This window comes from Macaca nemestrina, chromosome 15 (genome assembly GCF_043159975.1).
Source record: "Macaca nemestrina isolate mMacNem1 chromosome 15, mMacNem.hap1, whole genome shotgun sequence".
NCBI lineage: Eukaryota > Metazoa > Chordata > Mammalia > Primates > Cercopithecidae > Macaca > Macaca nemestrina.
Window position 1 is genome coordinate 23,533,317 of NC_092139.1, and position 13,806 is coordinate 23,547,122.

Consider the following 13,806-nt stretch of genomic DNA (forward strand, 5'->3'; position numbering starts at 1 on the left):
TTCTGTATATCTACAATAAGTATATTCAGGAAAATATTGGTATTATTTTTTAAATTGCCAAGCTGTTCCACAAAGAAATATGAATGGCCAGTAATCACATGAAAAGGTTTAACCTCAGTAGTAATAAAAGATGCAAAGAATGCTCAATAACATGAGAGATGTTTATCAGACCCATATTTAAGTACGAAAAAATACCAATATGTGCAGTATGATCCCAGTATGGTTAAAATTGTGTGTGTGCACATGTGTGTGCATCAGAATGTTGACGGTGCTTATCTTTTGGTAGTGGATATTTTTTGGGTTATATAAGCTTTCCCCCAGCTATAATCTTTTTATTTTATTTTTCTTCAAGACAGGGTCTCTCTCTGTCGACCGGGCTGGAGTTACAGTGGCACAATCTCTGCTCACTGCAACCTCTGCCTCCCTAGTTCAAGCAGTTCTCCTGCCTCAGCTTCCTGAGTAGCTGGGACTACAAGTGTTAACCCCCAACACCCAGCTAATTTTTGTATTTTTAGTACAGATGTAGTTTCACCATGTTGGCCAGGCTAGTCTCGAATTCCTGGCCTCAAGTAATTCGCCCACCTCGGCCTCCAAAAGTGCAATCCCAGGTATAAGCCACCACACCCAGCCTCCCCTAGCTATAATCTTCTCTACTTCTTTGTATTTTCCAGTTTGCTTATATTGAAAGTGTATTGCTCTTGTAATCAGGGGAGTTTTTTTTCCACACTAAAATTAATCTTTCCATCCCTTACACTATTCTTTATGCTTTTAAAACATGTTTAAAATATTTAACATGGAGGGGGCCGGGCGCAGTGGCTCACGCCTGTAATCTCAGCACTTTGGGAGGCCAAGGTGTGTGGATCACGAGGTCAGAAGCTCGAGACCATCCTGGCTAACATGGTGAAACCCCGTCTCTACTAAAAATACAAAAAATTAGCCAGGCGTGGTGGCGGGTGCCTGTAGTCCCAGCTACTTGGGAGGCTGAGGCAAGAGAATGGTGTGAACCCAGAAGGCGGAGCTTGCCGTAAGCCAAGATAGCACCACTGCACTCCAACCTGGGCGATAGAGCGAGACCCTTTCCCAAAAAAAAAAAAAAAAAAAAAAATTAACATGGAGGGTAGAGCAGGAGAAATTTGAGAGAATTCTCTGTGTAATTCAGTATTAAGAATTAATTGAACTCAGTATAAATTTACATACTACCTTAGATTTAACTGTTTGTTTAAAGAGGTATATTTGAGTACATCAAATACTTTAAAAATATACCCTTTTCTCAAAATACTAGCCACATAGATGCAACATGATGGAAAACTGGCTTTGTGCCATTTAAAAAATGTTACAAAAATGTTTGTGTCATTTAAAAAAAGTATATAGTTGAATAAGTTAGTTTCTTTTTTTAAGAGAGAGAGTCTTGCTATGTTGTCCAGGCTGACCTTAAACTCCTGGGCTCTAGCAATCCTCCTGCTTCAGCCTCCCAAGCAACTGGGACTACAAGTACACCCCACCTTGCCTGGTTAGTTTATATACGTTTTTGTCAAATGTTTATACTTACATAAACACCACCCCCAATCAGTATACGAACATTTTTGCCACTCTAGAAAAGTTTCCTCCTTATGCTGTCTTGTCTGTCTTCATCATTCTATTGTGATTTTTACCACCATAAATTTTATCTTTTCTAGAACTCCACATTTTATTTTCTATCTAACTTCTTTTGCTCACCATGCTTTGGAGATTCATCCATGACATGTGTATCAGAAATGTATTCTTTTTTATTGCTGAGTAGTATTCCATTGTATGAATATCACAATTTTTAAAATCTATTCTTATGCTGACAGATATGTAGGATGTGTCCAGGTTTTGTCTATTTAAAAATTGGGGGTAGTTTGTAGCTATGTCATAAACCCCAGTGTGCTTTCTTTCTCCTTTTTTCTGTCTAGCAGGGCTTGTGAAGCAAGCATTTGCCCTGCAGTTAAGGGCTGGTTTCCAGGCGCTTATAACTAAGACCACCACAAAGAGAACAGAAAACAAAACTAAAGTGAGCCCGCCAAGTCCCAGGCGGACGCCTCAAGAGTTCAGATCTTGGGCACAGAACGACAGGCCTGCAAATTGAAAACTCCCTTTACAGAAAGAAAAAAAAAAGAGCTAAGCATTGAGAGAGCTCAGGGTACCCAATTAGAGACCAAGAGAGCCACTACCACATTGGATCAAATCACAGCAGTTGCTTTGAGACAGAGAGGTTACTGAAAGCGCTGAGCCTTGACTATACTGAGAGTGAGGAGGGGTACTTCCTCTCCCCAGCAGCCTTGCAGCAAATGTCCCTGAAGTGCCTTATCTGGGCTTCCTTCTGCAGAGGCTTCAGGCTAAGGAGTACTAGGATATACTCTTAAAGTACTTCCCTAACTGCTTTTCCAACATGAGCTACAGTTTAAAAAAAAAAAAAAAAAAAGGAAAACAGACTCTTAAGGGTGGGATTGGGGGATATACTTGATAACTGGAAAACCAAAAAAATCCCCCAGACTCAAGTGGCTATAATACATTCAGGTATTGAGCACACTCCGTAAGAGCAGGAATTCTGAGCTCTGGGTTTGAGAGGCCCAGGATGCCTCTTTCTGTGACAGACAGGGCACAGCACCTCCTCTCCTGTCTCATTCCTTGTAGAGTTCATTTTCCTCTATGCCACCACCAACCAAAGAGAATGTGGCCTTTATCCTGTTTCCTCGGACACTGCCTCTGTATCCAGCCCATCCTCTGAATTTTTGTTTGTTTGGTGTTTTTGTAAATTTATTTTTATTTTTTGTATTTCTTCTGTCCTCTGAATCTTCACACAGAGTTCAGGTTAACTGAGTGCAACTAGAGCTGAAGAAATAGAGAGGGAGAAGTACAGTCATTCAGTTAGCTTGTTGAAGACACTCTTAGAAGATGGGAAATTGTGTGGGCCCTAAAGATAGGACCCTCATTAGGCAGTGGTGTAAGACCAAAGAACAGGAAGTCCTCTCCACCTGCCGTGTTAGAAGGGCTTTCCAGTTCTGGAAGAATTTGTGGCAAAACTCATGCCATGAGAGTGAGTCTCCTATGGATGTTATGCTAACCAGCCTTGCTCACTGTGCTGATTGCTTGGCATCGGACTCAGCCAGCAAGAGTCTACCCTATGTCCATCCTAACCCAGTTCTCCTCATCACTGGACTGTTGTCTCTCTGTTGTGTCACTGCATCAGGTTTTTACCTGGTTACCTTCTGGCCCCCATTTCTTGCCTGGGCCTATTTTTTTTTCCCTTGCCCTCTTCAACTTAAACTTTCTGGTGAAAACAAAAAATAAACATTGACTCAGAAATTCAAATTTTACATTAGCTAACATGCTCTGCCAAAGCACTGACCCCGAGCACCTGCCAGATGATGTTTTTATTGCTTTTAGTTTCATTATAGGTGGCAAAATACATGGAATTATATTTCTTTTTCCTAGGATTTGGTGGTTGTTTATTTCAACAGATGGTATTTTCTGACTGAAGGTATTTATAAACAGTTTCTTTTCTTTTCTTTTTTTTTTTGAGACGGAGTTTCACTCTTGTTGCCCAGGCTGGAGTGCAAATGGCACGATCTTGGCTCACTGCAACCTCCGCCTCCTGGGTTCAAGTGATTCTCCTGCTTCACCCTCCCGAGTAGCTGGAATTACAGGTGCCCACCTCCACGCCCTGCTAATTTTTGTATTTTTAGTAGAGACAGGGTTTCACCCTGCTAGCTAGGCTGGTCTCAAACTTCTGACCCCAGTCGATCCACCTGCCTTGGCCTCCCAAAGTGCTGGAATTACAGGCGTGAGCCACCGCGCCTGGCCCAGTTTGATTCTTAAGATCCTTTCTGATGTTGCTGGATCACCTTGGACTATGAGTTTCATGTAGCTTATACATTGAAAGGAGGTGCAAACTGAAGCTTTGAAAAGTTGACACTAAACATCACAACTGAGGCAATCGCTGCCCCTCACTCAGACTCATAATCTACTGGTTTCAAATGACTTTTATTTTAGGGGAATATATACTTTCCTTGCAATTGCTAGTCTTATAAAACTCCACAGTGATTTTTCCTGGGTTATTGTGTTATTGTCAGTTCTAATTTTGATGTGTGAGCAAAAACCAAATTGTATCCAGCTCAAGTTACCTTTATAATGTCAAGTGATTGTTCTCTCACAGACTTTAGCCAAAAAATTTTAAAGAAAAGACTTGTAAAAGCCTTCCTCTCCAACCAACACCCTGTCCAATTATAGTTGATACTTTAAGCTCTGACTCTCAAGCTTCTGTGAGCAAAATCTTTGTCGAAGTAGCTAATGTTACATAATCAATTTGGGGGGATTTAAACTACATGAAAGAGTCCCTGATACCATTCTGTGAAGTCTGTTAAACAACTTAACTCTTATCAGTGAACAAATAAGCTTCATGCGTCTCTCTTCCTCTACTGGGAACTGAAGATAATGAAACTTAATTATAAGTCAGGAAAATGAAAATCCTTAAGTTCTGACCTTTTCCATAGGCCAAAGCAAATGAAATAGTAAGACACTACATAATTTACACTCATTCTCTGGAATATGAATTTTGGATTACCAGTGGCAAGTGTAAACTTCATATTTGTGACATACTCTGGGATATTAGTAAATTACCGTAGAGATACAGACAACTAAAGAAATTAGTGTATCACCTTATCAAGGATGTTTTAAGATAACCTTAAAATTACATCATAGAATGGAAAGACATCCATGGATTAGAAGACTTAATATTATAAAGATGACAATACTACTCAAAGTGATGTAAAGATTCAGTGCAATCTCGACCAAAATTCCAGTAGCTATTTTTGCAGAAATAGGAAAGCTGATCCTAAAATTCATATAGAACTGCAGGGGACCTGAATAGTCAAAACAATCTTGAAAAAGAAAAACAAAGTTGGAGTATTCATGCTTCCCAGTTTCAAAAGATACTACAAAGCTACAATAATCAAAATAGGTGTAGGCATAAGAATAGACATATAGATCAGTGGAATAAAACTGAGAGTCCAGAAATAAACCCATACATCTGTGATCTTTGAGAGCAGTGCCAAGATGATTCATTGGGGAAAGGACAATCTCTTTAACAAATGGTGCAGGTACAACTGGATATCTACATGCAAAAGAGTGAAGTTGGACCCCACACATACTAAAATTAACTCAAAGTGGAGTGGACCAAAGAACTAATTGTAAGAGGTAAGACTATAAACTCTTAGAAGAAAACATAAGGGTAAATCTTCATGACCTTGGATTTGGTAATGGATTCTTAGAAATGACACCAAAAGCACAAGCAACGAAAGAAAAAAAAAAATAGACAAATTGGACTGCATCAAATGTTAAAATTTTGCAGCAAAGGACACTGTCAAGTAAGTGGAAAGGCAACCTGCAGAATGGGAGGAGATATCTGCAAATCTGTTAAGAGTTTTTTTTTTTTTTTTTTTAAACAACTGAACAACAGAAAAGATAACCCAATGAAAATATGGGGAAGGGACTTGAATAGACATTTTCTAAAGATATGTAAATGGCCAAGAAACATATGAAAAGATTTCCTGGGTCTTTGGTCATTAAGGAAATGCAAATCAAAGCCACAATGATAGACCATTTCACACCCACTAAGATGGCCATACTTTAAAAACAAAAACAGAAAATTATAAGCATCGATGAGGATGTAGAGAAATTAGAACCTTGTACTTTGCTGTTGGGAAAGTAAAATGGTGAAGCCACTGTGAAAAACAGTAGTTCCTCATAGAATTCCATATAGAATTACCATATGACCCAGCAATTCCACTCCTGGTTATATAGCCAGTAATTGAAAACAGGTATTCAGATAACTACTTGTACACTCATGTTCATGGCAACACTATTCACAATAGCCAAAAGATGGAAACAACCCAAATGTCTGTCAGTGAATGAATGGATGAGCAAGATGTGCATCTATACAGTGGAATATTTTTCAGCCATAAATAGGAATGAAGTACTGATGCATGCTACAATGTAGATGAACTTTGAAACATTATGCAGAGTGAAAGAAAGCCAACCCAAAAGGTCACATATTGTTTGATTGCATTTATATGAAATCTCCACAAGAGGTAATTTTATGGAGACATAAAGCATATTAGTGGTTGTCAGGAGCTGGAGGAGGAGGAGTAGGAGGAGGAGGAATAGGAGTGACTGCTTAATGAATACAAGGTTCATTTTGGGGTGATGAAAGTATTTTGGAGCTAGGTAGATGTAATGGTTGCACAATATTGTGAATGTGCTAAATGTCACTGAATTGTACATTTAAAATGGTTAATATTATGTGAATTTTCAACTTTTTTGTGTGTGAATTTTCAACTTTTAAAATTACATCATATAGTTTCTGTGATCTCACAGATAACTGTAGCTTTGCTGTCATAGTTACCTTGTGACTGTTGGAACCCATGTGCTTTGTACATTGGGAAGTTCTTTCCAGCTCTGGACAGGAAAACATGAAGACAGATGATCCCAAGTAGGTTTCTCCCTAAACTAACAATTAAGGAATATAGTTTCACTTTTTCATTTTTATTTGTTGAAACTGGTAAAGCTTCTACCTTGAGTAGGTCTGGATTTTTTTTAAATTTATCAGACCACATTGGTCTGATACTGTTTCCTTCATTTAATTTGAAAAAGCTTGTTTAAAATAACTTTATTTGGAGATGGAATAATTTTTTGGTTTTATGAAAATTTAAAGGAATTGTAAAAAGAATCTAAGACATACTTACGAAATTGCAGTCAAGTTTTTCTGGTGATTTTGTATGCTATACTGCTAGAGATTTTTGTGATACTTTCTAAAATCATTTCAAAAAATTTTTTTTAATTGTCAGTGGCCTTGGTGTCAGGAATAAGAAAATTGTATTCAGATCTGTCAAGCAGAGCCTGTGCAAAAATGGAAAACATTAATTTTTTATTTTTATCTCATCTGTTTTGTTTTTTGAAGGAGGAGCTTTAGGCTATAGTCTGGCAAAGGATCTGAGAAGAGCTTCTTACTCAAAGCTAGAAGTGTTTTGCCAATTATTATGAAGCTTTTCTTTATGAATGAGACTGTTGCTTCTGGCCCGCAGTCAGTGCTGTTTTTGGAGACTTGTTTCTCCAGCAAATGTTGTCTTCCACACTCCTACCTGCTTCCTCTTATGATCCAAAATATGCCATCCAGACTAAAAATCTGTAGATGTGAAGCAAACAAAGCTAACGGGTTTATAGTGGATTGCACTCATGGTTTTTGGCATCATCTGAATCAACCAATCAACTGAACTCTAATGCCTTGGTTGAGTAAGGGTGTTGCAATTTTTAAAGTTAGAAGGGATCTGGCAAGCATAGGAAAATATCTGTCATGCCGACTATTTTTCTAAAGAAACTTTTGTAGGCCGGGCACTGTGGCTCACGCCTGTGATCCCAACACTTTTGGAGGCTGAGGCGGGCGGATCACAAGGTCAAGAGATTGAGACCATCTGGCCAACATGGTGAAACCCTGTCTCTACTAAAAATACAAAAATTAGCTGGGTATGGTGGTGTGTACCTGTAGTCCCAGCTACTCGGGAAGTTGAGGCAGGAGAATTGCTTGAACCTGGGAGGCGGAGGTTGCAGTGAGCTGAGATAGCGCCATTGCACTCCAGCCTGGGGGACAGAGGGAGACTCTGTATCAAAAACAAAAAACAAGAAACAAAACAACTTTTGTAGAGACTGTGGTCGTCTCACTCTGGTGCCCAGGTTGGTCTTGAACTCCTGGCCTCAAGCAGTCTTCTTTCTCAGCCTCCCAGAGGATAATTTTCAAAAAATAAGCAAAGATGAGGTTTAAGTTAGAGAGAATTAGAAGTTGTTTTTCAGTAAATTATTAATAAGGATAAATTTTCAAGAGCTAATTCAACTAGACATTGAGCTACTTTAGGCATACCAGGACAGAAGTAGAAAAAGTGAAATAGATGGGTGACACTGTAGCTTACTGCACAATTATATTTGCCCAGGCACCCCTGGCTATGAACAGCAGCATCGTGCATAATCCTTTTTAATTTTTTTGAGAGGGAATCTTGCTCTGTCGCCCCGGCTGGAGTGCAGTGGTGTGATCTCAGCTCACTGTAAGCTCCACCTCCCGGGTTCGTGCCATTCTCCTGCCTCAGCCTCCCGAGTAGCTGGGACTACAGGCGCCCGCCACCACACCTGGATGATTTTTTTGTATTTTTAATAGAGACAGGATTTCACCATGTTAGTCAGGATGGTCTCAACCTCCTGACCTCGTGATCTGCCCGCCTCGGCCTCCCAAAGTGCTAGGATTACAGGTGTAAGCCATTGCGCCTGGCCTTTTTTTTTTTTTTTTTTTGGATGGAGTTTCGTTCTGTTGCCCAGCCTGAAGTGCAGTGGTACGATCTTGGCTCACTGCAACCTCTGCCTCCCGGTTTCAAGTAATTCTTCTGCCTCAACCTCCTGAGTAGCTGGGATTACAGGCATGCACCACTATGCCTGGCTAATTTTTGTATTTTTAGTTGAGATGGGGTTTCACCATGTTGGTCAGGCTGGTCTCGAACTCCTGACCTTGTGATCTGCCCGCCTCGGCCTCCCAAAGTGCTGGGATTACAGACGTGAGCCACCATACCCAGCCTTAACATAATGCTTTTCTTTGGGTAATTTACCTATTAAGTTTCCTCATCTGGGTGATTAGAATATAGAATCAACTTCATAGGGTCATTGTAAGGATTGGATTAATGTACTTAAAGCTCTTAGAACAATCCCTGATGCAGTGTAAAGCTAGGTGTGTGTATGTTAAAGACATAAGACGATGGTGTTAAGAAGTTAAGAAGTCACTTTGGTGAGGGTTTTTTTTTTTTTTTTTTTTGAGGGGGAAACCTGTGTACATTCATAGATGCTCATAGTCATGGTACAATAGTGTAGTGTACCAATGCCTAGACGTCTGTTGGAAGTTCTGAGACCTTCTGGTATACTCACTTTGGGACCATTTTACTGCTAATGAGCATCTCAACCAAAGAGAATTCTTCAAGTAAGAAATAAGAACTCAAAAGTAGTGGTTTTTCAACTGTTTCCCATGAAGCATCTCTGGTTGTCTGTTGGAAACATAGTTACTGTCTCATTCATTCACCGAAAGTGCCCATGATGAAATACAGGGGTAATGGTTAGAGACAGAGATGAAAACAGTTCCTTGGCCTGGAACTCACAGTCTGAGCCATTTTTGTACTTCTAGAATCCATACCAGGAAAACCCAAATGGAAGAACATCAGAAAATAGCACATTCTTGAAGTTATAAAGCAACACATCTGTTAATATTTCTGCCAAGCTATCTCAAACTTAGCTGGGAGAGAGAGATGGAAACTCATTGGTGGAAAGAGCGTTAAAATTACAGATTTTGTCCTGATCTGTTATCAGAGACCAATGAGTTTGCTTTATTTCTGTGTTCTAGTTTCTACTAGAAATTTTAATAGTTTCAAATTGCTAGTTTGTATTTCGATAACCTCTTTTTGCCCTTGTCTCGCTGGTTTTTCTGTTTATGTATAGTTCTGGTGCAAATGAATTAGGAAAGGAGACTAATGAGATTGGATAACTCAGCCTCCTGAAATGTTTTCTCATGAAGTGATGATGCGCTGCTGCTTTTATAGGACTGAAATGCAACTGCAGAAGCAACATGCAACCTTTTAAAGATGCTTGTGGGACTGCATAAAGTGAAGAGGGAAACTGGAGAAAACAATGAAGTAAGGAAAAAGTATGTTTCCTGGGTAAATAACATGCTTGTCAGTTTTCCCAAGTTTCTTGCTACATCAATTACCGCAACTTTGTAATGCATAAGTCTTTATAATTATATTTAATCTTTGCATTGCTATTAAACATTATTTTCTCCTCCCTTGTTTTTTATTGCTGAACTCTTTCATCAAATCATTCTTTTTTGGATTAATCTAAAAATCTGCATTGAATCTACAACTTAGATGATTTCTTCAATCATTTGATAGGAATCTGTTATAGGTTGACCACTGAGATCATAAGAGTATCCTGTGTTGTGTCTCAGTGATGTACAGGGTGAGTCAAAGTGTCAGCTTTTAGTCTGAGTGCAGAACTTACACTTGATTGACTTGAAAAACTAGAAAACTAATTTGAATACCAATTATTCAAGCCATATTCTCAGGTTACAATATATGTGGCACTACACACATCTCTGGGATATGTGGAATAGGATACCTTAAAAAAAAATCTAGTGTATTTAATGATGGGCATATATTCACAATATACTATTAAAAAGCAGTTACAAAACATATTAAAATTTAAACCAGGAAAACCTTTTTTTAATGCTAAACTTCATATGGAAAACAAAGCACACTAGCAAATAATCATTGTAAGTAGACATAGCCTTCTCTTGATGAAATAGATATGCCCTAGTAAGCCTTTTAAATAAAGCACATCTTTTACATTATTTTCCATTATTAAGAAACTTTCTCCAGTAAGCTGAATAAAAAATTTTAGGAGTGAAAGAAATGGAGGCAGAGTCATTGATGATATGTGATGCTGGAAGTTCTGTACAACTTCCTTAGACAACTCCATGGCAACATCTCTTTCTTCTCCTTCACAAGCCTGGGGACCACCAGCCCGTGGGCATTTTCCCACAAGTGTAACTTCTGGAACTTTGTCTTGTGGTGGGCACCTTCCCTATGCTTCAGTAATGGATTGCTGCAGGTGTAATCTTGGGTATTCTTCCTTGATCGTTATTTAACTTTGAGTCTTAAAATTGAGTGAAACTGTTTAGTGGCTTTATATATCAATCCTCTAAACTAAAAATGTCCTAAGTTTCTTGTGTACACATCTCCTAGTGCTCACTCTCATACTGACTGCTTCATCACACTGGTCTCCTGGCCATGCTTCGGTCTGCCCAGAAATATTCCTGCTTTGGAGCTATTGTTCTTGTTCCCTCTGCCTGGAATCATCTTCTCCCAGATAGCCAAATGACTACTGCTCTCCTTCTTCAGGTTTCTGCTCCAAAGATGCCTTCTATGGTACCCTCAACTGAAAATGATACCTTACCATACCCTGGAATCACTCTATCCTTCTCTGTTTTTTCTATAGCATTTATCACCATCCAGCCACTGTAGATAAATTTGATTGGCTGTCTCCCTGCCTTCCCTTCACACCCAGTACCTTCCCTGCCTGAACTCCTCTTTGAGGGCAAGATTATCCCCAGAATCTAAACCAGTGCTGGACAATAGATGCTCAGTAAGTATTTGTTGAGTGAATGAATGAAGCATGCTTATGTTAGGATTAAGAAGATTTGGAGATCATGTGATTGGATTGAAAATGATTAACGGAAAAAATTGTGGAGGAAGTATCTTAAACTGGATGTTAAAAGTCTGATAAACAGCAGGGCTTAAAAATCATTGTCAAAGATAGCTCTTTGATCTAGAAGGTAATTTAGAGCCACTTTAGGAATATAAATGGCAGATCAGATATTTATACTAAAAAAAGACATAAAATATTAAACAAATGTCTAGGAAAGCTATGGATGGTAATTAATTGGGAGGTTTAGGCTAGGCGCGGTGGCTTACGCCTGTAATCCCAGCACTTTGGGAGGCCGAGGCAGGTGGATCTTTTGAGGTCAGGAGTGCAAGACCAGCCTGACCAGTATGGTGAAACCCCATCTGTACTAAAAATACAAAAAAAAAAATTATCAGGCATGGTGGCAGGCGCCTGTAATCCCAGCTACTTGGGAGGGTGTGAGAATTACTTGAACCCACGAGGCGGAGGTTGCGGTGATCCAAGATCATGCCACGGCACTCCAGCCTGGGCAACAGGGTGAGATTCTGTCTTTAAAAAAAAAAAAAAAAAAAAAAAAAAGATTGGGAGGTTAACAAAAAGAGTGGTTCAGGTGAGACGTGACCTGAAAGAAGAATATCATGGTCAAGGTAGAGGAAACAGGTGGGCCCTAGAAATGCCTATTGAATTTGATAACTGGTAGGATGGGGACATTGCATATGATTGGAGGTTGCAGTGGAGGAAGGTTAATGGGAAGGTCAAAGTCAAACTGGAATCACTGAGAGTTTTCTTATATGTCAGTCTCTGTACCTACTACCTGGTGACACTGAACCATCTTGGCTACAGCTTATCTCATTTTTGCCACTCTGCTTCTACCTATGAAGTATGATGTTTATTCTACACATCACGCTTTTTCTGTTTCACCTTTAAGGTCTTTTAAAATCTTTCACTTTTAGAGGCACCTACCGTCTGACTCAGCAGTTTAATATAGCATTTCTAGAAATTTATCTTACATATGACCTCATACAGCTATGCAGGTAATCCTAGAGTACCTCAGCCTCTATCAAATCCTCACGCATGCCTCCTACCCCATTAACACTTGGAAAGAGAATAATTGTCTATCGCTGCCATTGTTCTGTTGTGGCCATGGGTCTTGTCCCCCTCCACTGGTTCTGGTATTAATTGCCCACCTTTTTGCCTAAACTGCAGTGGACTAGAGACGTTTGTACAGGAGCTAACTATGTCTTCTCTCAGGTTTCTTCTTTTGAACATTTGTTCCTTATGGCAATCTTTCTCTACCCATTTGTGAATATCATGAATGGTTAATAGTAATACTTTTTTACTTTGTATTTTTAAGGCTATGTAGGTAATTAAGTATATAGTAGTGGGCATCTCTACTTGGCTGAACATTAAAATCACCTCAGAAGCTTTATAAATTTCTAATTCCTGGTCTCACCCTCAGAGACTCTGAGACAATTTATCTTGGGGCGCTGTGGACATTAACATTTAAAAAGCTGCCCAACGAATTTCATGTGCACTCAAGCTTGAGGACCAGGAGTACTGTAAGTTTTTCCATATTGATGATGACTGTGATCACTTGAAATTTATCATAATGGCTGGGGGTGGTGGCTCACGCCTGTAATCCCAGCACTTTGGGAGGCCAAGGCAGGCGGATCACCTGAGGTCGGAAGTTTGAGACCAGCCTGACCAACATGGAGAAACCCCATCTCTACTAAAAATACAAAATTAGCCTGGCGTGGTGCCTGCCTGTAATCCCAGCTATTCAGGAGGCTGAGGCAGGAGAATCGCTTGAACCCGGGAGGCGGAGGTTGTGGTGAGCCGGGTTTGTGCCGTTGCGCTCCAGCCTGGGCAACAAAAACGAAACTCCGTTTCAAAAAAACAAAAAAAAATATTATAACGATTTAAGTGATTCCTTTGGGTTTTGTAAGTTTACAAAGGTGTTATATTAAAAAAAAGTATAACATCTGCCTTTATTGTATTTGTGTCTCATTCATTTTTATGTTGCTTTTTGTTGGAAGGAACTTCTGATACTGTATTAACAGTGATTATAAAATGCTTATTTTGTGCTTGCTTTTAATGACTGCGTAGCTTGTTTTTTCCCTTGAAGTATAATTGACATTTGGTTCAGTAAATAGGTACTCAATCAGGGTAAGAAAATGTACCTTTACTATTAGTTTTAGAATTTTAAAATTAAGAATAGATATTAGATTTTAACAAATGAATTTTTTTATTTCTGTTGACACAAATAAAAATTTTAAAATCTATTTCTAGGTTCTATTTGCTATTCTTTTAAATTTTTGAGCATAAGTTCACAGTGAACTTTGTGTATAGTTTTCTTTCTTTCCATTTCTTTTAGCCAGTTTTTGGGTCAGATTAGTAGAATAATTAGATAACCTATATCTTGACCTATTTTTGGCATGATTTATATAACATGAATCATTTGTTTCTGGAGACATGAATCATTTGTTTCTGGAGACTAATTAACTAACTACTTTTTAGGGGTGT

At 39.0% G+C, this 13,806-nt stretch overlaps 1 protein-coding gene across 29 annotated transcripts in view; it reads left to right on the forward strand.

Annotated features, from left to right (window-relative positions):
- The window catches only part of LOC105496360 (zinc fingers and homeoboxes 3), a 138,080-nt gene that overhangs the window by 41,362 nt on the left and 82,912 nt on the right, over positions 1-13,806 (forward strand). For 6 of the 29 annotated variants that reach the window (XM_071079303.1, XM_071079310.1, XM_071079307.1 and 3 more), the window contains exons 1-2: positions 1,108-6,511; positions 9,645-9,748. The exons of 4 other annotated variants lie outside the window; for them this stretch is intronic. The gene's annotated coding sequence lies outside the window, so the exon portion shown is untranslated. Of the gene's footprint in view, positions 1-1,107; positions 6,512-9,543; positions 9,762-11,097; positions 11,245-13,806 lie in introns of those variants that run through there. 19 more of the 29 variants (XM_071079309.1, XM_071079315.1, XM_071079313.1 and 16 more) reach the window with 11 other exon arrangements.